The sequence below is a fragment of the Alexandromys fortis genome, unplaced genomic scaffold (genome assembly GCF_014885135.2).
Source record: "Alexandromys fortis isolate MF-2015 unplaced genomic scaffold, M_Fortis_MF-2015_v1.1 scaffold_22, whole genome shotgun sequence".
Taxonomy (NCBI): domain Eukaryota; kingdom Metazoa; phylum Chordata; class Mammalia; order Rodentia; family Cricetidae; genus Alexandromys; species Alexandromys fortis.
In genome coordinates this window covers 963709-991040 of record NW_026067900.1, presented here as the reverse complement: position 1 = coordinate 991040, position 27332 = coordinate 963709, and positions in this window count along the sequence as shown.

The window sequence follows — 27332 nt, the reverse complement described above, 5'->3', positions numbered from 1 at the left end:
AAAGCCTGACAGACTGTGACCTATGGGATAATTCAGCCTGACACCTATTTTTGTACAATCTAAGAGCAAAGAATGGCTTTGAAATGTTTAAAAGGCTGTGGGGGTGGGAAAGTGGGGGGGGAGATTGACTCAAATGAGAATAATAATTCATGGGGTGGAGAGATGGTCCCATGGGTAAGAGCGCCTGCTGTGCCTGCGTGGGTGAGGACCTGAGGTTTGGTTTGGTTTGTTTGGTTTGGTTTGGTTTTTGTCAAAACAGAGTTTGTGTATCTCTGGCTGTCCAGGAACTTGCTCTGTAGACCAGGCTGGCCTTGAACTCACAGAGATCCGCCTGCCTCTGCCTGCCTCCTGAGTGCTGGGATTAAAGGCTTGTACCACCTACACCCGGCTAGGACCTGAGTATGAATCCAGAGCTCCTGTGTAAGGCCAGGCATGGCTGGCTGCATGTACCTGTAACCCTAGCACTGAAGGACAGAGCGATGGGTGGATCCTGGGAGTTTGCTGGACAGTTAGCCTAGCTGAAATGTCAGCTTCCTGTTCGGGTGAGACCCCGTCTCTAGGCACTAAGAAGGAGCATAGAGAAAGATACCAATCATCTTCCTCCAGCCTATATATGTGTGTGCATGTGGGGAGGACTGCATTCACAGTAAGAATAATCATTTATGCCAGGCGGTGGTGGCGCACACCTTTAATCCCAGCACTTGGGAGGCAGAAGCAGGTGGATCTTAATGAGTTTGAGGCAAGCCTGGTCTACAAAGCGAATTCCAGGACAGCCAAGACTGTTACACAAATAAACCCTGTCTCAACCTCTCCATAACCATATGTAATAATATGTAAAATTATGCTAGTTTTAGCCTTTAAAAGTAAAGTTTTTGGGAGGAGGGAGGGAGCAGGAGGAGAGGAAGGTGAGGAAACATGGGATTGGTATGTAAAAATAAGACAAAATTTAAAAAAAAAAGGGAAAAAATTTCATGGCAATGCCTTCATTTTCATTAAATGCTGCTCTAAGGCTTTGCAGACAGAGCCATGAGCACAGACACCTCAGTACTCACAAAGCCAACACTATTTACCACCTGGTATTCCAAAGGTAAAGTTGGCTGTGGGCTAGAGAGACAATTCAGTGGTTAAGAATGAACGCTACTCTCTCAGAGGATCCGAGTTCGATTCCCAGCACCTAACTACAGCCCACAACCACCTGTAACTCCAGCTCAGGAACCCTAAGTCCTCTCCCTGACCACACCAGCTTCTGTAGGCACCTGCATACTTGTGGTCCACATAAAGTCAGTGGGCACACACACAGACACATAACTTTTTTGTCTTTGTTTTTGTTTTGTTTTTCAAGAGAGGGTTTTTGTGTAACTTTGGAGCCTGTCCTGGAACTTGTTCTGTAGACCAGGCTGGCCTTGAACTCACAGAGATCTGCCCTCCTCCTGAGTTGCTGGGATTAAAGGCGTGGGTGACCACTGCCTGCCTACACAACTTTTTTAAAAAAATCTTTAATTCTTTTCAAGTTTGCTGACTCCCAAGGGAGGCTCTTTGTACTCTTGGATGTATTGGAAGGACACATCCCAGTCTTTGTTACAAAATAACTAAGGGATAATCTCTATCCATAGGAAAGTGACTCTCACTCAGAAGATAGGCTCCCAGAAAGTTACACGTGAACAGAAGTCTCAGCAATAGAGTACTATTTTTGATATTTTTATGCTTGTGGTTTAGATCATTCTTTAGGTTTAGAGAAGTGAGAATATACTCTCTGAGCCCAGGGACAGGCTTGTTGGGGATGAGGATCATGTCACTGCAGGTACCTCTTCATCCTGTCTGTTCTCTGCTCATAACTCTTGGGGCTTGATCCCATCGGCCCAGGCGCACTCCGTCCTTAATCCCCGTGTCTCAGCTCAGTGGCGGCAGAATGTTTGAATTATGACCACAGGCATATTCCCCCAGGAACAGACAGATTCCCCCAGGGGTCGTGGAGGAAGTGATTTACTCCAGGTAATCCCAGTACCAGGCCTAGGAAATCATCTGTCTCCACTAAATGGTTTCCATACTGTAAGGGAGGGGGGGTGATACCGCGTTGGGGGTGGGGGGGAAGCAAAGATCCCGGAAGGGGAATTCTCTCATTCTCCCCGACCTCTGATGCAATAGCTTGCTGTCATTTTAGTCCCCAGGTCTCTGGGAGAACTCACGCCGCAAACACTTGCTGCCGGGCAACTTTATGGAGTGTGAACGGGGTTCTAGTTGCCACCACAAGGATGTTCAAGTCGGATGTTACCCCCCAGTGGAGGAAGCTGACGGAGTCCAGGAGTCCACGAGTGAGACTCCGTGGCTCTCTGGAATTCCGGATTTACCCGGATTTACCAGAGGGATTTTGTTGGTCTCACTGGTGCGAGCCCTAAAGCTCTGTCTTCCTTTCTCACTTGGAGTGTCCCAGAGCAAGAACGTCTGAGGCTTCCCAAGAGAGGAGAGGTATACAAGCCTTCCGGCTTCATTCCGAATGACTAAGTGTGGTGTGTGTGTGTGTGTGTGTGTGTGTGTGTGTGTGTGTGTGTGGTGGATGTGTGTATGTGTGTGTGTGTGGTGTGTGTGTATGTGTGGTATGTGTGTTCACATGTGTGTGTATATGTATATACAGCTGTATGTAGAGGTCAATGTCAGGTGTTTCTTTCAGTTCCTCTCCACTTTATCCTTTGAGACAGGAGACAGATCTCTCACTGAACCCAGAGCTCAACAATATGGCTAGACTGGCTGCCCAGCAAGCCCCCGAGGGTCTTCCAGCCTCCACCTCCGCAGTGCTGGGATTACAGGGGCTCATCGCCACCTTCAGCCTTTTTACATGGGGGCTGAGGACTAACCTCAGGTGGTTCCCCATGCCTCCAGAGCAAGCACCTTATCAACGGTGCCAGCCCCTCTGAGGGACAATTATTTTAAAGTCGATTCTGCCTCGAACATATGTGATAAGGATGTTCGTGGAAGGCAGATGTGCCGCCCGCCTGCAGTGAGAGCTTCACCCTGTCTGCGTTAGAGTGTAATGGAGTATATTTAATGACATGCCTTCAGACTAAGCAGCCACGGTGAAGAAACTTTCCAAGTTGTCCAGAGTCATAAAATCATCAAAGTTATCAGAACTGGAAGACAGGCCTAATTTTACAGATGTGGAGCCAGAGGCCAGATGGTTGGTCTCACAGCTAAGGGGCAGCGGGGCTTGTGTTTGATCTAGGGTTCCTAACGTCATATCCAGAGCATTTCCTGTGAGGCTCCTCTGTCTGCCTTCTCCTAGCTGGTGGAAGTGAGGCTGCATATAAAGTTAGGAAGGCAGATAACTGGTGGATGAAACCACGTCATTAAAAATAAAAAGGGGCGGGGGTGGCTTGGTGGGTAAGAGTATTTGCCATGCAAGTACCAAGAGCTGAGTGTGCCTGCACAGGCCTGTAACCACAGCACTGCAGGGAGGGTCACAGGGACTTGTGGACCACAGGCCTAGCCCCAGGGTCAGTGAGAGACCCTGAGGGAGTCAGAGAGTATAGAGCAGGTAGGGTACCTGACTTCCTCTGACTTGACATGTACATTCATTCACACGTGCCTGCATACATGTGGGCATGTATTCTCTCTACATATACCCTGCATTCACACACACACACACACACACGCACACACACATACACCAAGACAGAGAGCGGCTACTTGCATCAGACAGAGGAAGCAACAAAGGCAGTTCATCCCGTAGGTGCTCTAGCTAGGGCCACTGAATGAAAAGCCCTTACGCCGAGCGAGCTTTGAGACACGCCTTGCTACCAGACAGACAACCCTAGCTCCCATGGTTCTGTGGTTTTATGTAGCATATTTTATTTACATCAGCTATAACATGAACCAGCAATGCTATCCCCATTTTAACTGACAGCCACACTGAATGTCCAAAAGGACACAGGGATGCGAAACAGTGGAGCTGGAACTGGGGCTCAAGGCTGGCTGTGTTTCATCTTAGGCTCTGCTAAGAATGTGTGAGTTGTTGAGCAAGGGAGGGGCCTGTAGGGAGTGGTCAGTTTGAGGTGGAGCTGCGCAAAGGTCCAGGGCTTTCTGATGGTCTAACCAGATGTCCTTCAGGAATCCAGATGTCCTTCAGGGATCCCAGAACTGAGCTGTAAAATCCAAAGAAAGCTGCCACCAACAAAGAGTCAATCCCCTTTGTGCATGGTATAGCCTAGCTCAGCCTCCCTGTCCCTTTGAAACTGGATTGCCAGGGCACCCTCGCCCACGGACGTGAGAGGAGATGAAGAACAGGTCTGGTCTGAAGCCAGGCCAAAGTCTTCTGCTGATTTCCTGTCCAGAATAAAAATAAACACCCGGAATGGCTTCTCTGCCTAAGAAACATTCCCCAAGCAAGCAGGGCATTGGGCCCACTACAGGCTGACGACGCTGACAGAACCGGCCTCCTCATTACTTCGTCATTACTGGGTCTAGCTCTGTCCCCTAAATAGCACACCTAACTTCTAAGTAGATCCTTGCCTGTTAAACAGGGCCAAACTGTGACTGCTATAGACCCTGGACACTTTTGCTTTCATGAACCTCTTCCTCCACAGATACATGGAGAAGCTGTCCTGCTGTCCCCCACACGGGCCCTTCCTTTCACACCCAGGGCACTGTTTGCTCTCAGCAAGCAGCAAGCCTCTATTTGCTGAAGGAAATTCAAAGTGAGGAAAAGTCCAGTAGTCAAAGGCAGTGCGGAGGAAAGCGGCCTTTAAAAAGCCCAGAACCAGGCCAGGCAGTGGCGGCACACGCCTTTAATCCCAGCACTTGGGAGGCAGAGGCCTTGTGAGTTCAAGGGGAGCCTATCTACAGAGTCAGTTCCAGGACAGCCAGGGTTACACAGAGAAACCCTGTCTCGAAGAAACTAACTAAATAAATTACTTTTATTTATTTAAAAAATAAATAAATAAGTAAATAAACCAGGGTCTGGAACCTGAGGCCTGGAACTTCTCTTTCTCTAGGACTTTTCCACCCGACTCCTCAGTGTCTGGAGGAATTACAAATCTGCCATGCGAAGCTAAAGTTCAGAGGAGCCAGAGGTAGGAGGAGATGCAGGTGAAATGAAGCCAAAACCCACATTCATCTCGCTACTTCTTGTGAGTGGGAACATGTCAAAAGACAGACAGGAGTGTCACCCCACAAGTGGGGAGGTCGCAGTCCTGGGATGTCCTGGTGGCAGCTCCTGCCTCAGAGCTTCGAGAGAGAAGAGACACGGCAGTCAGGCTCGTGACAGATGAGAAGAATACCATGCAGATTCAAGGGTGCTGATCCGGATAGCATCCTGTGCGACAGAGAAACATGTAGAAAAGAAAAATGGACCCTGTAGCCTAAGCCCCGGGAAAACTATCCTGAGCGGGGTGGCCACACTATGGGCAGGTCAGGAGGTGCAGAATGAAGAAGGGTATAGAGAGAATGTAGACATCCAATGGACAAGGAAGGAGCCAACCAGATGGCAAAAGGCCAGGTTACAAGAGTGACAGCTGCCCATGCCTTGGGCTTTGTCCACTTGCCAACTGCATGATACGTTCCGTGTAACCATGAAAAGGTCGAGCATTGTGGCCAGGTTTGGTAACCCTGCAGCAGGAACAGGCAGATAGGAGGACCAAGGAATCAGAAAGTCTCTGGAGTGGAGGTGAGGAGCAGGCCAAAATCTTGACAGTTGCTATTAATAGCCACAAGCAGGACCATCTGGTCCATCGGTTCCCTGGCACAGGGCCCCCAGCCAATGAGCTTCGCCCAAAGGCCTGTAAAGCCACAAGAGCCACACAGCAAAAATTTATTGGATCTAAAACAATAAAGCAGGAACAAAATGAAAACTAAGGTGTTTTAATTAAGTGTCCAGAAAACATGTATGCACGTCAACCTCATGCACATTTAACTTTAGCAACCTCTAAATTCTCTGGAAGTAGTGCTAAAGTTTGTTTCCTGTTGTCTTGCACGTCTGTGCCTGTGTGATGATAGCCAGGCATACAGGGAGTATTTGTGGCTTAACTATTTCAAAAGAGAATAGTAAGATCCTGGAACAGGGAAGATGGCTCAGCTGTAAATCATTCCTTAGCAAGTGTGAGGACCTGAGTTCAAGTCCCCAGAAACCCACATACATGGCAAGTGGGCATGGTGGCTCCCTTCTAATTCCAGCCTCTGAAGGCAGAGGTGGAATCATTCGAGCAAGCTGGTAGCAAGACTAGTCATAGCCACAGACTCTGGGCTTGACAGAGGGACCCTAGCTCAGTAAGTTGGGTGAGCAACGGAAGATGAGTCCTGATATCAACCCTGGCGCTCCACATGCTCCCACACATAATAATCATATGCTCACACACACACACATGCAAAAAAACATACGCATACCACACACACACATGAAAAAGTGGAAAAGGTTTAAAAAAAAGAATAGCAAGGTCCTTTTGGTCTTCTCCACTGTAAACATTTTCTAGTTAATATAAGAGTGTGTTTAGTGTACCAGATAACGATATTGAAAGTGGATTCTATTATTAGAAGGCCTTTGGGCTGTAGCAGTCTTAAACCAGCCCCAGGCTCTGACACTGAGGTTCAGGCTTCATTAAGTCAAATGTTGGAGGAGTAGATGGGACTCCGGAGCTACAGGATGATTAGATTAGCTGAGCCTCAGAACCTTCCAGTGCAGAGTCTGTTCATGTCTCAGTGCTTTTACCCCAGAAATGTTGTTCAGGGGAATGAGCTTTCACACGGCAGGCAGAAAAGTTCCTTGGGAGGAAAGTGCGCCTTGAGGCTGTGATGAGCTGCAATTATGTTACAGTTCCCCTGGAGTTGATAGAGCAGAGACAAAGGGGGAGGGAGAGATAGATAGGTGGGTAGATAGATAGATAGATAGATAGATAGATAGATAGATAGATAGGCAGGCAGATAGGCAGATATCTATAGATATAGATATAGATATATGGAGAGAGAGATGAAAGGAAGGAGAGAAAAAAAAACAAGAAATAAACAAACACAAGATAAGCTGGTGGTAATTCACTGTTTGGCTGGTAGCAAGTGACCTAGGTGACCGGGCCCCTGCCTAACAGTATCACCTAGCTGTGATGGGTGTGCTGGCTCTGGCTGGACTGTCTGCCACAATCAGGCACTAAAAGTGGACACTATTAGGCTGGCATGTGCCCTTTGGTGTCTTTTTCTTTCTCTAATTATTTCCCCCTTGGGCTCGAGAAAAGGACAGAGAGGAAGCAGCATTCTCGGGCATCTCTCTCCCCAAGTCCTCATTTTTATCTTTGGTGCTATTTTCAGGCTTGGACTAATGTTGGCCCTTTCGTCCCCAGCTGGGTTCTCTCTTTTCCCACCCTCCCCACCTAGCTGTTTTCACCGTGGCCGGCCCCCTTCAACCCTATACATTAGGCTTCCTTCAGCTCTATACAGCAGGCCCCCTTCAGCCCTATACAGCAGGCCCCCTTCACCCCTATACAGCAGGCCCCCTTCACCCCTATACAGCAGGCCCCCTTCACCCCTATACAGCAGGCCCCCTTCACCCCTATACAGCAGGCTCCCTTCACCCCTATACAGCAGGCAGACTGTACATCCCTGACCGATGGAAAGCGAGGCCAGCTGAGAGCTGTCTCCATGCAGCCCTAGGACAGCAGGATCTAGACTTCCTCTTCTTGCCTCGCTCTCCCCTCCCCAGCTGACTTTAGGCAATGACTTCATCCCTGAAGTAGACAGTGGAGGCATTGGTAGGGCCTCTGGAATTTTCCTCTTCCTCACTGGCAGATGACTGGGAAAGTGGTTTAACAGGTATGCAGGTATGCATCCCTGTCTGACCCTCCCTCTGCTTCATCTCCCTGGCCAATACTAACCCTTCCATCCCCGGGCTTGATTTTCGTAAGGATGGACTGGCATCCCTCCAGCACTTTCCCGATCCCAGCCATCTATGTAGTTTATTTAGCCATGCTAGGGACAAGGAGGTCAGGTCCAAACTTGTGATTCCTGCGATGGACGAGGAATCCACTCCAGGTAAACTGCCAAGGCTGGTGCCCTATGGCCCAGGCATAGAGTGAGTGGAGAAGCCAGGCTAATAGCCAGAGGAACGCTGGGACCCTGAAGGTCTTCAGGGGATCACTGATATCATTAAGTAGCCTCCAAGTAAGCAGTGGGTCAGGTGGGGGTAGGGATGTGTGGGAGGGAGTTTTCATGACCCAGAAAGCTTTTGGGGCTCTTAAAATGCTGACATCACATGAAGTCATTGAATACAGAAAGATCGTTTTACTGATGCCAAGATTCCTCTAATTCATCTTTTGGCGTATTAATTAATTCTGCAAGTGTATGAGTACATCGAGTACCACTCCATGTCCAATCAATATAAGTCCACTTGCCAAGATCAGTGCAAACATGGGCTGGAGAGATGGCTCAGGGTTGGAGAGGTGGCTCAAACACTGAGAGCCTTTGCTGCTCTTTCAGAGGCTCTGGATTCTGCTCCTAGCACCCACATCAGGTGGCTTGTGCAACCTTTGATCTCCGTGAACATCTGTATGTACATAGTGTACACAAAACTCACTCAGGTACACACACATATACACATACATTTTAAAAATTAATTTAAAAATCGGTGTAGCCAAACACCAAAATTCACAAAATTATTTGTCAATTAATTCATCGAGGACTTTTTGTTTGTTTTTTTGTTTGATTTTTTTTTTTTTTTTTTTTTTTTTTTTTTTTTTTTTTTTTTTTTTTTTTTTTTTGAGACAGGGTTTCTCTGTGTAAAATCCCTGGCTGTCCTGGAACTCACCTTTTAGACCAGGCTGGCCTCGAACTCATAGAGATCTGCTTGCTTCTGCCTCCTAGAGTGCTAGGATTAAAGGTGTGTCCCACTACTTCCAGGACATTTTTAAACCAAATTTATCTCTTTCAGTTATAACAACTTAAACAGTAATATTTTAACAATTAGAAGGTTAAATAAACACAAATATTTAAATTTTTTTCTGCATGAAGCACTACTTTACGGGTCTTTTCTAGCCCTTATCTAAAACTGTTTTGACTGTCTCTAAATTCTTTCCTTATATACTTTTTAATTACCTCCTTATTTAATTTATTGCCTTATTTACTTATCTATTTATTTGGAGTCATGCCACAGCACATTGTGGAGGTCAGGAATCTAGCCCTGGTCCTTTGGAAGGACTGCAAATGTTCTTAACTGCTGGGCCATTTCTTCAGCTCTCTTCCTTTTAAAGGTCTTAAGGCATCTTCCAAATCACTATAAGATGGCCTTTCTAGTTTTTCTTTAATACTTGTAATCTACATGGTAACTTATAATAACACCATTTTACAGTCAAACTGGGGTGTTAAGTGATTTGCGCAAATACTCCAGCCGAGTCTGATTTCCAGTCTGTCCAGCTTCCACGCGCATGCAAATCTCTCTTCCTCTGCCACAACCTAAGTGTCCTCCTCTATCACTCTATTACACTGGCATGATATTTGCATCTCGGAATGCAGGGGGAGGGTGGAGCGAACGATAAAATGGAAGCCCTTGGCCACGATCCCAGTCTTCTCTAGACAGGAGCTTTTCCTGAATCCTTTTGGAAATATTTATTTTACTTATGGGGGGTGGGTATGTGCATGCCCTTGGAGGTCAGAGACGTAGGAATTCTTGGAGCTGGAGTTATAGATAGTTGTGAACCTCCTGACGTGGGTGCAGGGGACTAGGCCCTTCAAGAGCCAAGCTTTTAACCACCAAGCCGTCCCTCCAGTTAACTCTCCTTTCCCAGACCCCCCGCCCCCCGACTCATTCCTCGGGAATTGGCTGCAGAGAACGAGAGCGCGCAGGGGGATGACCCACCCAGTTCAGGAGAAGACGACTAGGACACGGGACACAGGTCACAAGTTACTCAAGCCCCCTTCGGTGGTCCTTCTTGACCTTACTTTTTCCGAGGACTGAGAAGCACAGGCTGGAACTCCAAGAACACTGCTGCCACCTGCTGTTCATAGTCTGCATCCACCTGGTTCTTGTCTTCCCTAGATCAGTCTGGCAGCCTCGGGGAGAGTTTAAGCCTTTTTTCTCAAGAATCTGTAAAGGACCGGCTCCAAAGCTACAGAGAAACCCTGTCTTGAAAAACCAAAAATAGATAGATGATAGATAGATAGATAGATAGATAGATAGATAGATAGATAGATAGATAGATAGATAGATGATAGATAGATAGATGATAGATAGATAGATAGATAGATAGATAGATAGATAGATAGATAGATAGATAGATAGATGATAGATAGATCTCTAAGGGTGATTCATTAGTAGAGTAAAAAGAATAAAAGGGCTCCAGTAACTTTATTTTGCTTTGTTTTTGGTTTTTTTGAGACAGGTTTTTTCTGTTCAACAGTCCTAGCTGTCCTGGAACTCACTTTGTAGACAAGGCTGGCCTTGAACTCACAGAAAGCTACCTGCCTCTGCTGGACTAAAGGCGTGGACTACCAAGCCGTCACCTGGAGTAACTTTTCTTTTTTTGAGACAAGGTTTCTCTATATAACAGTCCTGGCTGGCCTGGAGCTTGCTCTGTAGACCAGGCTGGCCTTGAACTCACAGAGATCCACCTGCCTCTGCCTCCCAATCTTTAGTGTCCTGGAGTTAGTTTCAGAGTATAAAATAAAAACCATAGAAATATTGAAATATTGTTTCATACTGTCATTTAAATGGAATAAGGGAGTCTTTATTTTTTATTCTTCATTTTTTTATTTTACTCTCATTTCATTTTGAGATAGGGGGTCTTTTTTTTTTTTTTTTTTTTTTGGTTTTCCGAGACAGGGTTTCTCTGTAGCTTTGGTGCCTGTCCCGGAACTAGCTCTTAGGTAGATTAGGCTTGCCTCAAATTTTCTAAGTAACTGAGGATGACCTTGAACTTTTGATCCTCCTGTTTCCACCCTGTTCTGAGTCAAGGATTGCAGGTGTGTGGCCTCCTGCAAAGTTTATATAACGCTGGGGATTGAGCTCAGGGCCTCTGGCATACTAGATAAACACTCTACCAACTAAACCACACTCCCTCTCTACCAAAAAGAATGTTAAATATGTGAACAGCAAGTCAGGATAGACACAATTAAAATTCTCTAAATTATTTAAGGTCATGATATGAAATAAAATGAAATTTGCTCTGGCAATGCTGAGGCATGAACTTGTCCATATTGAGTTTCACAGTCTAAGTTGATGAGGACAACTGACCAGGTCTCTTCCTCAAAGAGGGCACCAGATCTCGATACAGATGGTTGTGAGCCACCATGTGGTTGCTAGGAATTGAACTCAGGACCTTAGGAAGAGCAGGCAGTGTTCTTAACCTCTGAGCCATCTCTCCAGCCCTGGAATCCCAGCTCCAGGGCATCACACCACTGACACCACTGGCCTTCACAGGAACTGCACCCATGTGTGCACACCAACACACACCCCCAAAATACACATAATTTAAAAAATAAAATGAGCCAGGCAGTGGTGGTACACAAATTTAATTCCAGTACTTGGTAGGCAGAGGCAGGTAAATCTCTGATTCAAGGCCAGCCTGGTATAGCAAGTTCCAGGACAGCCAGAGCTACACAGAGAAACTATGTTTTGAAAAACTCAAATAAATAAATTAAGATAAAATAAAATGATTAAATCTAAACCACCTCTGCTTACATTATTATGTTTAACAATTTATTTTTAATGGTGTATTTCCCTATATATGACTTTATAGTGATCATCAGGAAGTTTGCCATTTTCTTTGCATTTTTCAAGGGTACCTGAACCCAGGCAGTGGTGGTGTACACCTTTAATCCCAGCACTCTGGAGGCAGAGGCAGGCTGACGTCTGTGAGTTCAAGGCTAGCCTGGTCTACCAAGCTAGCTCCAGGACAGTCAGAGTTATACAGAGAAACCCTGTCTTGACAAAACAAAAACAAGCAAACAACAAAAACACAAAAGAGTACCTGGACCAATATTTGAAATAGTGAAGGTGTAACTGATCTTTTAAAAACTTTATTTATTTATTCATTCACTCATTCATCTGAAAGAAGAGAAAGTGGGACTTGAACGCATAGGCTCAGAAAACAGCTTTCTGAACAGAAGGTCATCAGCACACACACTAAGAACAACAATTAATAAATGGAACCTCATGAAACTAAAACTCTTCAGTAAGGCGAAGGGCACCATCATTCAGACAAAGTAGCGGACTACAGAATGGGATGCTGTTTACTAACTAAAGATTAGGTCATCATTCTTGGCTTTTAACCCGCCGAGGCATCTCAGCAGCCCCTGATCGCACTCCCTAAATTCACTTGTGTCTGCAGCCTGCATCCATCAGAGTGTTTCCAAGATCCTGATTCACAGATTTCACAACACGTCTTTCAGGCAAATGAGCAACCTAAAACCAAGAAAATGGGAGTGGCCTTTTTCCAGTCCAGTTCCCTTGGGAGCTGATATACATAGCAAGGCTAAGAGGCTTGGCTCCCTTCAAGAAGCGCTAAACAGCACACCAGATTCTGTTTGCCTGGAAATCTTTCCTGAGTGTGGATGGCAGTCATCAGATGGTAACTTGCATGCTGCCAATCTCATCCCTTCTGGACCATTAGTTTATGTTGCTGCTTTAGAAGTTCAACAACGCTAATGAGTTCCAACAGTGCATGCAATTACTCCAGTACGGCCCACTTTCCTGGGTTCTTCAGCCCTGGATGTGACAGGGAGAGGGGAAGCTGGGTTGGCTGCTCTTGCGCTCTCAGAAGGAAGGGGCCAGGTACTAACATGCTTCCCACCTCCTGGTGAAGACATAGCTTGTTACCAGGACTTCTCTTCTTGGTGCCAAATGTTTTTCCTCTAAAATTTCCTCTAAAATTTCTTTCATTTGTGGAAATAAAAATAGCATTTAAAAAACATAGCATCTGGGACTGGTAGCGGTGGTTCAGCAGTTAGAGGACTGGATTTCCATTCCCAGCATTCATTTAAGGTGGCTCACAAGTGCCTGTAACTCTAGCCTCTGTCCTTTGCAGGCAAAAGCACACACACACACACACACACACACACACACACATTCACATAAATAAAAGTAAATCTTTAAAAAGATAGCATTTATATTTGTTAAGTTCGTAAAATCTCCTTAGAAACCCACGTTGCTGGGATGGTTGCAATAATCTCTCACACGTGCCTCGTAGCATAATTTGTAGATCCTTTCGGAAAGCAATAGATATATGCTTGCAAGAAAGCTGGAGATTTTCCATACACTTTGAGCTGATAAATCTATTTTTGAGACCTTATCTTAGAAGGCAAAATATTACATTTACAAGTCTGCCTAAGCCAGGAATGGTGGCACATGTCTTTAACCCCAGCACTCGGGAAGTGGAAGCAGACAGATCTCAGAGTTCAAGGAGAACCTGGTCTACATAGGGAGATGCATGACAAACAGGGGTAAGTAAAGAGACCCTGTCTCCAAAACAGCAATGTAACAACAATACAATAACAAAAATCTGTACATCGAAGAAACAACACCCATATCACCAAGATACAAACCAATAGAAGAACCTAAATCCTGACCCAAAGGGATCATGACCAAGTATACTCATTGAATACTATGTTGACATTAAAATGGTAAGTAAAGAGACAGGTAAGATGGCCCAGATGGTAAAGTGCTTGCTAAATAAGCAGGACCTGATTTTGGATACCCAGTACCCATGTAAAAGGCTGGTTGTGGCTGTGTGCGTCTGTAACCCCAGCGCAGGATAGGGTCTGAGTCAGGAGGATCTCTGCAGCTTGCTGGCCAAGCCACTCCAACTTACAGGGTGAGATCTGGGTTGGCAGAGACCCCGATCTCAGAAAACAAGGTGAACAATTGAGGAAGACATTACATAGTGATTTGTGGCCTCTGTATGCACATGTACACATGTGCATGCATGGTGCACCTGTACGCACATACATGCACAGTGGTAAACATGGAGTCTACATAGAATACAAACTTTATGTCCATTTTCACTGCATCCTCCTGCTGGCTATGCTCACAGATAATAACTAGGCTGTACGGGCAACTGCATGAAGAGTTGTATTCAAAGATGGATTCTGGGTGATTTTCTTATTTTCAACTTCTCTGTAATGTAGTTACATTATAAGAAGAAAGATAGGCATTCAAGGCAGAGAGTTCTATTTCTAGATCAGCCGAGTTACTCTGTGCCTCTTCCAGGAGCAGGAAGGCAACCACCATCAGTTTAAGAAGCTGAGAGTTTCCCATTTCCGTCACTAATAGACCGGGGAAAATCGTTAAGCGCCATGATGTTTGGGAAATAATGTATTGCAATTAAAAGCAAAGTGGGGGGGGGGTATCCTAAACCTTCAATAGGCTGAACTGTTGCCAAGATGTTGTTCTTGTCTACCTTGATGGAAGAAGGATCTTGGAGTATTAGATACGCCCAGGTCTGCTCTGCTGTCATCTTGCATTTGGCCACCAGCCCTTTGTGATTCCCAGGATAGCTAATCCACAGCAGACAGGGACACTGAGGCTCTCAGGGTCACAGGGCTAGCAAATGGCTGGGCTAAAGCTAAGCATTTGAGAGTCATCTGCCAAAAGAGAATATGCTCTCTTTCTCAATGCTGGCCTGCCGCTCGGAGTTACGGGGATTATCGGAGACAATACTGATTAACTTTGTGTGCGTGGATGTGTGTGCTGATCTGTGCGTGCAGATCCACGTGTGTGCATGTGCAAGCGGAAGCCAGAGGACAGCCTCCAGTGTCCTGCCTCAGGAGCCAGCCATCTTGTTTTTGAGATGCGGTCTCTTGTTGATGTGAGTCTCACCAAAGAGACTAGATGGGCAAGCAAACCCTAGCTAGGTATCCACATGTCCCTGTCTCTCCAGGGCTGGGATTACACGTGTGAGCCACCGCCCCGGCTCTTTACGTGGTGCTGCAGATCTAACCCAGGTCCTTGTGTTTCTGTAGCAAGCACTAACCAGCCAGACACACCCCCAACCCCTGATCAACCTTTTAAGAGGAGAATGGAATGTTTTGTAAGACATAAATGGTAGACACGGATAGGGAGAAGCAGACAAAATACTCTGGCGGGCCCCATGACAACACATTGAAGACACAGTGTGTGTTCATTAGAAGAAAATGGCTCAAGATGTCTGTGTCTATGGGACCTCAGGAAGCCAGGAAGCTGAGGACGACTTTCAGACTTAGACCCAGGACGTAGAAATGAGAGGAACAAGTCTTTAACTGGTTTCTAGGGATAGCACTTAAAACACTAAGCGCACCGTGATGTCAAGAGCAGCTTTCACAGCCTCTCTAATTCATTGCATAGACCAGACTCCAGTGCTTGAAGCACTTCAGCTTGGGTTTCTCAGAGTGGGCTCTTCAGAGTCACTGTCGTGTGTATGAGTGCCCCTCAGTGGCGGAGCTTTCATAGGCCTGGGTTCAATCCACAGAGCTACCGGAAAGAAAAAAAACCCTGATGTTTGCATATTCTGGGTTATCCGGGTATCACTGAATAACTACCTCATGGGTTCAGTGTTGGCAGTGTCTTTGTGTTTAGGTAATTTGGGGGTGAGTAGTGCTATTTGAATTGTCAGAGGCTAAAGGAAGAGAAAATTGAGGTGATCTCCTTATAAACAAGTAGAGGCCAAATAAAGCAAGTATATAGAAAACTTCCCTAGCCACAAACACCAAAACATGGACCTGAAAAATTATTGCATAGCCTGTGGAGTGTAAGTATGCTAAATTCAGATGGGCCCTCTTAAGAAAAACAAAATATCTAAACATGGACTCAGAGACAACTTAGTCAGTGCAGTGCTCGGTGTGCAAGCGTGAGGACCTGAGTTCAAGCCACAGAACCCAGGTAAAAGCCAGGCATGGTGGTGCACGCTTGTAATCCCACTGTGGGAGAGCAGAGACAGGCAGATCCCTGAAGCAGGCTGACCAGTCATCCTACAGCAAGCACCAGGTCCTAGTGAGAGACCCTGTCTCAAAAACAAGGTGGATGGTGTCTGAGGAACAGCATCTAAGACTGATCTCTGGCCACACATATAGGCACACACGTGTGCATATGTGCAGTGTACCCACACACCTATGTACACCCTAATACACACACATTCATATGTGCACCTGCACATACGTCAGAAAGAAAAAGAACATAAAGCAAACATATAGGAGTCTGTTACTTTGTGGTCATTCAAAAATGAAAGCCTGGCCAGCAGTGACTTTTTTGAGTCTTGGGAGTCACTTGCACTCTTAATAATTAAGGATTTCAAAGAACTTTTGTGTATATGGTTTACACCTGTCAGTATTTGTAGTGACATTGAATCATATTTTAATAAATAAAGCCTGCCTGAAGGTCAGAGAGTAAAACAGCCCCACTGGTCAGCCTTACAGACCAGGTTATGGTAACACACACCTTTAATCCCAGTAGTCACAGTGACATGCACCCTTAGTCAAAGTAGCCACACTAGTTGCCATAGGAATCAGGCAGTGCATGCCTTTAATCCCAGCGGTGCACGCCTTTAATCCCAGCCCTAGAGAGGATTTAAAATGGGAGGAAACAGCTCTCAAACACACAGTCTCATTCTGAGATTCCTGGAGGCAGGGTCGCCATTTCAGACTGAGGTAGAGGTAAGAGTCAGTGGCTGGTTGTTTTGTTTTTCAGATCTTCAGGTCAAACCCCAGTTTCTGACTCTGAGATTTTATTCATCTTGCTTCAAGTATTTACATATTAGAAATTAAAACTAAGAGTCTAGAGATGTGGCTGAGCTGACAGATGCTTGCCTGGCATGCCTAATACCACGGGTTCTTCCAGTACCAAATGAACCAGGTGTAGCTGAACACCCTTGCAGTCCCAGCACTTGGGAGGAGGAAAGGGTGGTCATGAATACAAGGTCATCCTTGACTATATTGTAGGTTAAGGCCAGCCTAGGATACGTGAGACCCTGTCTCAAAAACACATGTGGAAAAAAAAAAAACAAAAGCAAAAGAAATCCTAAAGAAATAGAAGGGAAAGAATTTAAAATGAGGCAAAGGCATTAACTAATTTGTTTTCAGATATTAATAATAAGTCATTGTTAACATAAATGATATTTGGAAGAAAATATTCTTTCCAAAAAGAAAATTTTAGTGAGAAGAGTAGAATTATTTTGTACTTTTTACAAAGCTCATATTCAGATGAACAGAAAGTATCTGGGTTTTTGTATCTGAATATATTTACATATTACTTTTGTTGACGTATATGAAGAAAATATGACCTCACGCTTATATGGAACTGGAAAAGAGAAACATGTTTAGTAGACCTTTCAGGTCACTGTGGCTGTTCTTTGATGTCATACCACACTTCAGCAAATGGTACTTCCTTCAGTACAAGCAGCATCTGCAACCGTTGAATGTCTCGTGTTCAGTTACACCTAAACCCACAAGTTCATCTCCCATTTTGACCGTACATGTTTACATCTATTTAGCATGTGTGTGTGTTTGTGTGCATGCACATATCACAGAACAAGAATAGAAGTCAGAAGACAATTTGGAGCTCAGAGCCTGCCAGATGGCTCAGTGGATACAGCTACTTGCTGTCGGAGATGACAACCCGATTTTGATCTACTGAACCCACACGGTGGAAGGGGAGAATGACCCCTGAGTGTGGTCCTCTAACCTCCACACTGCACTGCGGCATGGCTCTCCTTGCCACTTACAAAACAAATAAACAAATGAACAAATAAGATATGTTCAAAGTGTCCAATTCTGTTCATAATCAGCTGTAGAGCTGCTGTTTTCAAGACATCTGTCACACTTGGGTCTGCTGTAGACATGTTTAACATATACTTCTCATTTTATAGAAGTGAATATTTGGAAAGAATGGTTCACCAAGGACTTTCTTAAGTGAGACAGTCCCTTCTCACCCCCACCTCCTAGTACCATCATGAAGAACACAGTTACTGCTTATTCCATTTGCTGGCACTGCTGTCTTGATTTGTGAAAAGTGACATCAATTTCAGTTTGTACTTCCTTTGAGTCACCAAGGTAAATGTTAACATGTGAAAGGGCCAACGATTTATTATTATGATGACGATGATGATTAGAGTTGTAAAAACACAGATTCCTTGAATGTTTTCTGGGACCCTCAAGGGTCTAGATCAAGTTCCATAAGATTGCACTGGGTCCTAAGTGTTCTGAAGTGACCTTACAGTTTATTATATTTACCCCAGTGGTTAAGAGCACTTGGCTGCTCTGGCAGAGGACTGGGTCCCCAACATCCACAAGCTGGCTCACAAACATCTGTAACTCCAGTTTTAGGGGATCTGATGCCCTCTTCTGGCCTCTGCAGGCACTACATACACATGGTACACAGGCATACAGGCAGACACACACACAAATGCACAATAACAATGAATGAATCTTTTTAAAAAATCAACTTTACTAAAGTTAAATTTTAATCTTATAGAGTTTAGTCTAGTAAAAGTGCAACTTGCTTTCGCCTAACAGAAAAGAAGAGTCCAAAGGTTATAATTTATTGCTCTGTAAGGAAGGTTAACAAGTTTCAAATCTAACCTAGCAACTGAATACGCACATGATGCACAGACATACATGCAGGCAAAGCACTAATATTATAAACATATAAAATAAAAATAAATATTTAACCTAGAAACTACCTCCTAATGTTTCTTTTTGAAATTATTTACAAATGTTAGCCTCTCACTCTTTAAACCAGTCTCAACAGTTCCCTGTTTTAGACACAAATTAATGAATGAATGTAATAATATCATGGTTTATGTTCATTCTTTGTTACTGTGAGTCATGATTTTGCCTTATTTTGAAACTGTCCCTTAGCAACCTGAAGTTTTGCCATCAACATGGTTACCACAGTCAAGTGGCTAGCAACAACTCAGCTTCAGTGAAGCATCTTTAAACTAATGCCGTTAATTTAAACTGTTTTGGATTTGTGGCTCCATGTACTTAAAGGAACATACCATATGAACTGCTAGGTTTACTAGATTAATTTTATTTGAAGGCCAGTTAGGTATACATCAACATGGAACTCTGTATAAATGCCTATGATGACTGGATTTAATTGTCAGCTTGATGAGATTTAGGATCAAACTATGATGTGGGAGAGCCTTCTGTTTTGTGTTGATTTCATTGGTTAATAAAGAGACTGCCTTGGCCCTTTGATAGGGCAAAAAGTTAGGTAGGCGGAGTAAACAGAACAGAATGCTGGGAGAAAGAAAGCATAGCTGGTCAATTGCCATGATTCTCCGACCTGAGACAGACATGCTGAATCTTTCCCGGTAAGATACCACTTCGTGATGCTACACAGATTATTAAAAATGGGTTAATCAAGATGTGAGAATTAGCCATTAAGAGGCTGGAACTATTGGGCCAGGCAGTGTTTAAAAGAATACAGTTTGTGTGTTGTTATTTCAGGGCATAAGCTAGCCAGGTGGCTGGGAGCGGGTGGTAGGAACGCAGCCCGCTGCTCATTTCAACAAAACTAGGAGATGCGCCTCTGGGTTCTGTGAGGGTGTTTCCAGAGAGGGTTAACTGAAAGGAAGACCCATCCTCTGCGTTGGGAGACACCTTCCCAACAGCCTAGAGTTAGGAAAGGTGTCCAAGGGGAAAGCCATGCCTCCTGCCCACTTTACCACTTTCTGGGAATGGAAGTCCATGCTGCAGCCGCTTCCATTCTCCATGGACCCAGACTCCAGTTCTTCTGGCCCTTCTGCCAGCAGCTCTCCAGTGAGCATTCAGGCCTTCAGAGCTGAACTGGCCCTGCTGAGCATCAGGTTCTCTGCTTCTCTAGAATGAAGATGGCCATTGTTCCATTACCTAGGCCCTAGCATGTCAGTCAACCCTAATAAATCTCCTTCTATATTCCCTTGTGTGTGTGTGTGTGTGTGTGTACATTCTATTGGTTATATTCATCTAAAGAACCTTGCCTAATTAGCAATTAATAACATCTTGAAACTGTTACAAAGTTTTAAAAACTGTTTAGTAGCACACAGAGAGCCACAAAAACAAAATAATACATCCCTGAGTCTCTAGTACTGTGGAAATTTCCAAATCCAAGAAGACAGTGTGAACACTCCAGTGATAGCTGGCAGTAGAGCAAACTCACGAGGCCACAGACTCCCATGATGCCTTTGTCGTTAGCAGACAACTCAGCAGAAGTACACGAACACCCGTTGAGAAAGCCTTAGTGTCCCTAGACCAGAAATCCCACTTCTCGGAGCCGCTTGACAAGTAGTACATCTGCCTACCTTGGAGGACCCTCCTGGAAAATGGGGCAAGACTGTGCAGCCGCTTTTGGGCATTTCGTGCCTCCATTCTTTCCCCCTTTCAGGATCTGTCTTATCTCTGCAATCATGTTCTCTTGGCTCATGCTGAGACAAACTCCTATACTTTTTCCTTAGTTTAAATTAATTATTAATCTCAAACTATTTAATCACTCTCTTAATCTGTTGCCTTAAATTGGGATAATGATAATCTCTACCTCATAAAAGCTGTTGATTGCATTACTAACAACGTGTCCAAAGTGCCTGACAATAGAAGACCACAGCAAAGCATTGCTCTTAGCGCTAAATAAATGCCTGTTAACATTAGTCTAATTGATGTATTTATTTTCTTAGTGTTTCAGTGTGTGTGTCCTTGTGTGAAAGTGTGTGCATATACATATGGAGACCAGAGACCAACACTGAACCACCTTCTGTTTTGAGGCAAGGTCTTTTTTTTTTTTTTTTTTTTTGCTTGTTTGTTTTTGTATTTCAAGGCAGGGTTTCTCTGTACAGCTCTGGCTGTTCTAAACACACTCTGTAGACCAGGCTGACCTGCAACTCTAAGAGATCTGCCTGCCTCTGATTCTGTCTGCCTCCTGAGTCCTGGGATTGAAGCAAGGTCTTTGACTGGATTTCTAGCTCATGGATTAGACTAGATTGGCTGCCAATGAGCCCAGCCTCTTGTCTCCACCTCCCCAGTGCTGAGATGACCGGTGCATGTTGCTACACCCAGCTTTTAAAATATCTTTATTTTATTTTTTTAAAAGATTGATTTTATGGGGCTGGAGAGATGGCTCAGAGGTTAAGAGCGTTGCCTGCTCTTCCAAAGGTCCTGAGTTCAATTCCCAGCAACCACATGGTGGCTCACAACCATCTGTAATGGGGTCTGGTGCCCTCTTCTGGCCTTCGGGCATACACACAGACAGAACATTGTATATATAATAAATAAATATTTAAAAAAAAAAAAGAAAAAAAAAGATTGATTTTATGCTGGATGGTGGTGGTGCATGCCTTTGATCTCAGCATTTGAGAGGAAGAGCTAGGTGGAGTTCTGTGAGTTCGAGGCCAGCCTGGTCTACAAAGTGAATTCCAGGACAGCTGGGACTGTTACACAGAGGAACCCTGTCTTGAAAAACAAAACAAAAATAGATTAATTTTTATTCGTTTTAAATTACGCTTTTATGTGAGGGGGGTGCAAAATTGTGTGCAGTGCCCTCACAGTCCAGAAGGGGGTGTTTGGAGCTGGAGGAGTTAAAGATGGTTGTGAGCTGCACCATGTGGGTGCTGGGGATTGAACTCTGACCCTCTGGAAGGGTAGTGTACTCTCTTAACTGCTGAGCCATCTCTCTAAATCTCTTTTTAATGTGACTGTTCAAACTTAACACCCAGGTTTTCATGCTTGTATAGCAAGTGCCTCAACACCTAACCTATCTCCTCAGCCCTTGCTGTGACCTACGTGATAATTGAAAGAAAGTCAAATCATACTTTAAGAGGTTGCTAGGCAGGGTGGTGGTGACACATGTCTTTAATCCCAGCACTTGGGAGGCAGAGGCAGGTTAATCTCTGAGTTTGAGGCCAGCCTGGTCTACAGAGTGAGTTCCAGGACAGCCAAGGCTACATGGAGAAATCCTGTCTAAAAAAAAAAAACCCAAAAAAACAACAACAACAAAAAAAAGCAAAAAGGGGGTGCTGTAGTGTATGTCTTCAACATCCTTTAAAGGTTCATATGGCGAAGGTGTGGTCTCTTTGGCAGTTTGGGTGGGATGTCCCCTATAGGTCTGGCATTTATTCTTTGTTCCCAGTTATGACACTCTCTTGGGGAGGTTTAGGAGGTGTGGCCTTGTTGGAGGAAGTAGTCACTGGAGGTGGGCTTTGAGAGTGTCAAGTCTCCTGCCATTTCACCTTGGCTCTCTCTTCTTCCTGCTATAGTAAAGATCTTCAATGTCCCTCGAAGACTCAAAGCGTGAGGTCTCCATGTCTGCTGCCTGCTGCCGGGAATCCCTGCCAATCAATCCAGGGCTGGACTGGGATGAGGACAGCAAAAATCCTAGAATACAAAATTAAACCTGTGTCTCTTCCTGCACCCTCCCCTTTTCAGGAGTGTCTACTGCTATAGCTGAGTTTTAACCTTCCTGAAATTCTTGCCATAAGGGCGCCTTGAGATCTGCACTTTAAAACTTAATAAGTGAAGTGGGAGGAGTTAAACCTTTGGCCGCCCACAGGGAGAGGATGCTGTTTGGAAAGGTATTGCTATCACTAGGCTGACTTCTGTAGGCTTGCAGTTGGGACCGTTTCCCAACATCCTCTTCACCCAAGAGCCTGAAGTGATGCTAGGGATAAGCACTTTCCCTTTCCATAATGGGAAGATCTGCCGAATGAAAAGAGGTTAGACTGCAGAGTAGAAGTCAATGCCTTAGATGAGGTCGGATGTGTTCACTGTAGTGTAATGGGAGACAGACCACCAAGCCCTTAGAATGGGAGACAGTAGGGGTATTTTCCTTGGGAATCCCTGTGGATTCCGCTTACAAGCTCAAAGTCCTTTAAAGGAAACCACTGATGTCTTTTGGGGTGATCTTTCTGAAGACTGGGCATAAAATATAGAAAAGGGAGTGAGTGCCCCTACTAGCCACCCCACTCCAGCCTTCTTCAGGATGGGAGGCTCAGCAGAGAAATTGTTAGAATTATTAGAATTTCCTAAAAATGTTATAGGCACTTGATAAAACCTATAAGAAGACGATAAAGATTAAATGGGCTCCCAAGCCATTCATTTCCCTCTCCCCCACCCTTTAAAACAGAGAGTTGAAACACATTGTGTCCTGTTCTATGCCCCTGCCTCCCACCCCGCAAGTATACAGTGAGTTGGTGGCTACCCTACAAGTCCCTGGAATTTGGCTGTGCCTTGCACCTGACCTTGAATCTGGAGTCTGCGCAGCTGTGGGAAAGTGTTGAAGTATAAGCAATTCAGTGTGCGGTGCTTTGTTAGGGCAGCCCAAGATGATGAATACAAACACGCGTGGCCACATCTAGCGCCTACAACTTAGACAACTTCCAGAGACCCAACTAGTCTGTTCTGAGCTCATTAATCTCATCTCTGTGTCTCTTTAATCTTCACTGTCAAGTAAGCAGGTGGTGATCACTTTTATTATTTTCAAAGATCGTCCAGGCAAACCATTCTTGGGATTTGCAGAGTGAAGGAACAGTGAATTCCAGAACTGGGCAAGGTAATAGGAGCCACCTAACCTTTGTAGGCATTTGGATCCCCACCCATCAAAGAGGGATTGTACATTGTCCTACTTCCCAGCCTGTCTCTCAGGATCTAAAATCTGCACACAACTCCTGAGCGTGGTCCTCAGACGGTGGAAGGAAGGGCCAAGCTTCCAAGGCTACGTCTGTCACACAGGTGACACCGCGAAGTGATGTAGGGAAAAAGGAAGAAAGGATGTTCTGGGCAAGGAAAACCGATGACAGAATGGAACTCAAAGGGACCCACAGTTTGCTTTCCAGGCCGTGAGATGATATATGAATGGAGGAGAGTTGGGGTGACTCACATACATCATGGCGATGGATGGAGTCGTTACTGTCGGTATTCAGTGCTATTGTTTCTTGTAAAGATGCCGCCACCTCCACCTACTCGGTGAATTAAAGTATAGCCACTACTGAGAAGATGGGTTTTAATGAGGAGATGGGGGGAGTGGTGAGGCTCAGGTGTACACGGAGCTCAGCTATGAGGCTCTGGGAAGTCCTTAGGACACGTGTTAGATACAACAGTCAAAGCACTGTCTTGCTTTCTTTGCTCTTTCCCCTCTCCATACTGAGTCATTGAAGGAGAATAATGGGCAGCGTACTGGCCGCTCTCTATCCGGGAGCCTTCAGTCTCACCCCAAGGCACACTTCTGTCTTCCCAATAAGCCCTCTGTTGAGGTTGAGTGTGTATGTATGGGGGGGGGGGGAGCCAAGGAGGAGACCATTGGGTAACAAAATCTGATTGGATAGTTCACAGGCCCCTCTGACTTTAACCAATGAGTTTAATGGGGCCATCCAGGCTTGTTATCAGCATGCTTTGTTTGTTTTTGTTTTGTTTTGTTTTTCGAGACAGGGTTTCTCTGTGGCTTTGGAGCCTGTCCTGGAACTAGCTCTGTAGACCAGGCTGGTCTTGAACTCACAGAGATCCGCCTGCCTCTGCCTCCCGAGTGCTGGGATTAAAGGCTTGCGCCACCACCGCCAGGCTATCAGCATGCTTTGGACCAGAGATTTGAATCTGAAAACTTGGGTATTCTCTCCCAGTACAGCATCTATGTGCCACAGGCATGTTGAAAGCGCTGGAGAGGGCTTAGGAAGTAAAGTCCTTGCTCTTCAAACATAAGGACCTGAGTTCAGATCCCCAGCACCCACATAAAAAGCTGGGTGTGGTGGTGAGCCTGTGACACCAGGACCAGAGAGGCAGAGACAGGGGGATTCCTAGGACTTGTTAGCTGGCCAGTCTAGTCAGTGAGCTCCAGGTTCGGTGAGAGACCCTGCCTCAAAAAATAAGGTAAAGAGTGATAGAGGAGGGAATCCACATGCCTCTGCAAGCACCCACACACATACACATGTGCACACAGCATACATATCACATGTACACGCACATGCACACACAAACAGGAAAGGAAGGGGAAAATAGTCCAGATAGATTCTTGGGTAAGAGAATCTGCTTTAACAGAAAGAGGAAAGGAATAGACATGCCCCTTGGAGGCACGAGGCCATGAAGCAGATCGTTCTGGACCCTGTTGACTCTTGTGCCGGGAGCTATTTGGTTTGACCAGCTGCCAAATCCTAAAGTTCACAAGACAGTCACAGCGTGGAAAGAAGCCAGCATTCCTGGGGTAAGATTCCCAGAATTCCCAATTTATTGTAAGCCTCTCACCCCCAAGGTCAGCCCCTCTCCAGTGTGGTTTTAGAAACAGTGTATCCCCCACACAGAGACACCAAAGAATGTTATGGGTATTTGGATGGTAGAAGTAGCAACAATGTTGGCCACCCACAGACAAGACATGAATATGTAAACTTCCCCCAAGATGCCTCCCCAGCCATATCTGAGGCTCTGTGGGATAGAAAGGCTCACTCCCGAGATAGCTGTGCACTTAGGGCTGCCTGAAAATGCCCAAGAGCTGGCATTTCCCCCTTTAAAAATGTGTCATTCCCATTGGGATAAACCTCACTTAATAACTCAGAGTTGCCTTGAGGTTTGGTTACCTCTTTGAAACTTTCTCCTCTTTGGTTTTTAAGAAACCCAATCCAGCTCCCTTTTTCTACTGCCATCACCCCAATCAAGTGACCTTCATGAATCTTCTGTGTATCCACTAAAGCATTGGTTCTCAGCCTTCCTAATGCTGTGACCCTTTAATACAGTTCCTCATGTTGTGGGGACCCCCCAACCATGGCATTATTTCATTGCTACTTCATAACTGTAATTTTACTACTGGTATAAATTGTAATGTAAATGTCTGATATATAGGGTATCTGATATGTTCCCCCTGTAAAAGGATCACTCAACCCCAAAGGGGTCACGACCCACAGGCTGAGAAGCACAGCACCGGAGCCTCCTACCGCCCTCCCCATAGCTGTCTAATGCACAAATCTGCATGTGTCACCAGTTCTTGCTGAATATTTTCCACTCTGAGGCTGAAGCCCAAGCCTACCTCCCAGGAAGTCTGACTGTGATCTTCCCCTCCTCTGCCCCTCTGGCGGTCACTTTCACACACCCAGCTCCCCCACCCGTTTTCTGCTCCTTCTCATGATCACAGTTCACGGAGCGCCTCCTTGGGGAAGGTTCTCACCGGGACCCCCAATCTAGGGCAGGTCTCTTTGTTTAAAACTGTCACTAATGGTGTCTCCCACACCACCCTTCCAGTGAGCCTTTATCTTCGTGTGTAATTAAACCTGCGCAAGTGTGTTTATCTGATAAGTACCCACCCTTCTTACTGGTCACCAGGCTCCCTAAGAGCAGGGTGGTGGTGTCACAGATGAATCCTTCCGGTCTAGCAGATGCCTGGCTCTCAAAAAGAAAAGAAAAAATGCCTGAGCATTTATTGAATGCCCTTCAGAGATGTATAAATGGAGTGAGAAACATAGAATGAGAATCCAAGCTTTGTTGTTGTTGTTGTTTGGTTTTGTTTTTTGAGACAGGGTTTCTCTGTAGCTTTGGAACCTGTCCTGGAACTCGCTCTGTAGATCAGGCTGGCCTCGAACTCACAGAGATCCACCTGCCTCTGCATCCTGAGTGCTGGGATTAAAGGTGTGTAGCACCACTGCCCGCCCATGTGTAGCCCAGGCTGACCCTGAACTCATGATCCTCCTGCCTCTGCCTTCTTCAGCAAATCCTCCCGGTACACACCACCACAACTGGCAAAGCTTTTGTTTTTTTTAACTGTCAACATAATTGAGAAACTAAGGTCAATTGTTCCCCAAAATTCATGACAGAATTACTCATAAAACTCAACACATAGGTTGGGTGGAGGTGGCACATACCTTTAATCCCAGCATTCCGGAAGCAGAGGCAGGTGGATCTCTGTGAGTTCAAAGCCAGGCTGATCTACAGAGTGAGTTCCAGGACAGGCTCCAAAACTACAGAAAAATCCTATCTTGAACAAATAAACAACAAACAATAAAACCCCTCAACACATAGCTAGGCACAATGGCACACCATGTAATCCCAACACTCAGGAGCTTAAGACAGAAAGATTTTGAATTTGAGGCTAGCCTGGGCTGCATTGGGAGATCCTGTCTCAAAAGTAATCAGACCCAAATAAACAAAAACAAACGAACAAAATCTTAACATGTAATGCATGAGATGATGTGTACCAAAAAGTCCAGGTAATAGGGAAAAGTGAAAGAATCCAGAGGGGAAGTCCTAACAGATTATCAACACCACAGAGAAAGAGAGCATGTTTGGAACCTAGAGTGTGTGGCCAAAGGATGGAGAGGTGGGATGGAAGGGGGGAAGGTTAGATTTGAACTGTCAACATGCCTCAACCTAGACTCACCTGGGAAGAGAGCCTCAATTGAGGGATCGTCTAGAGCAGGGTGGCCTGTGGACTTGTCTGTGGGGGTTGTCTTGGATCC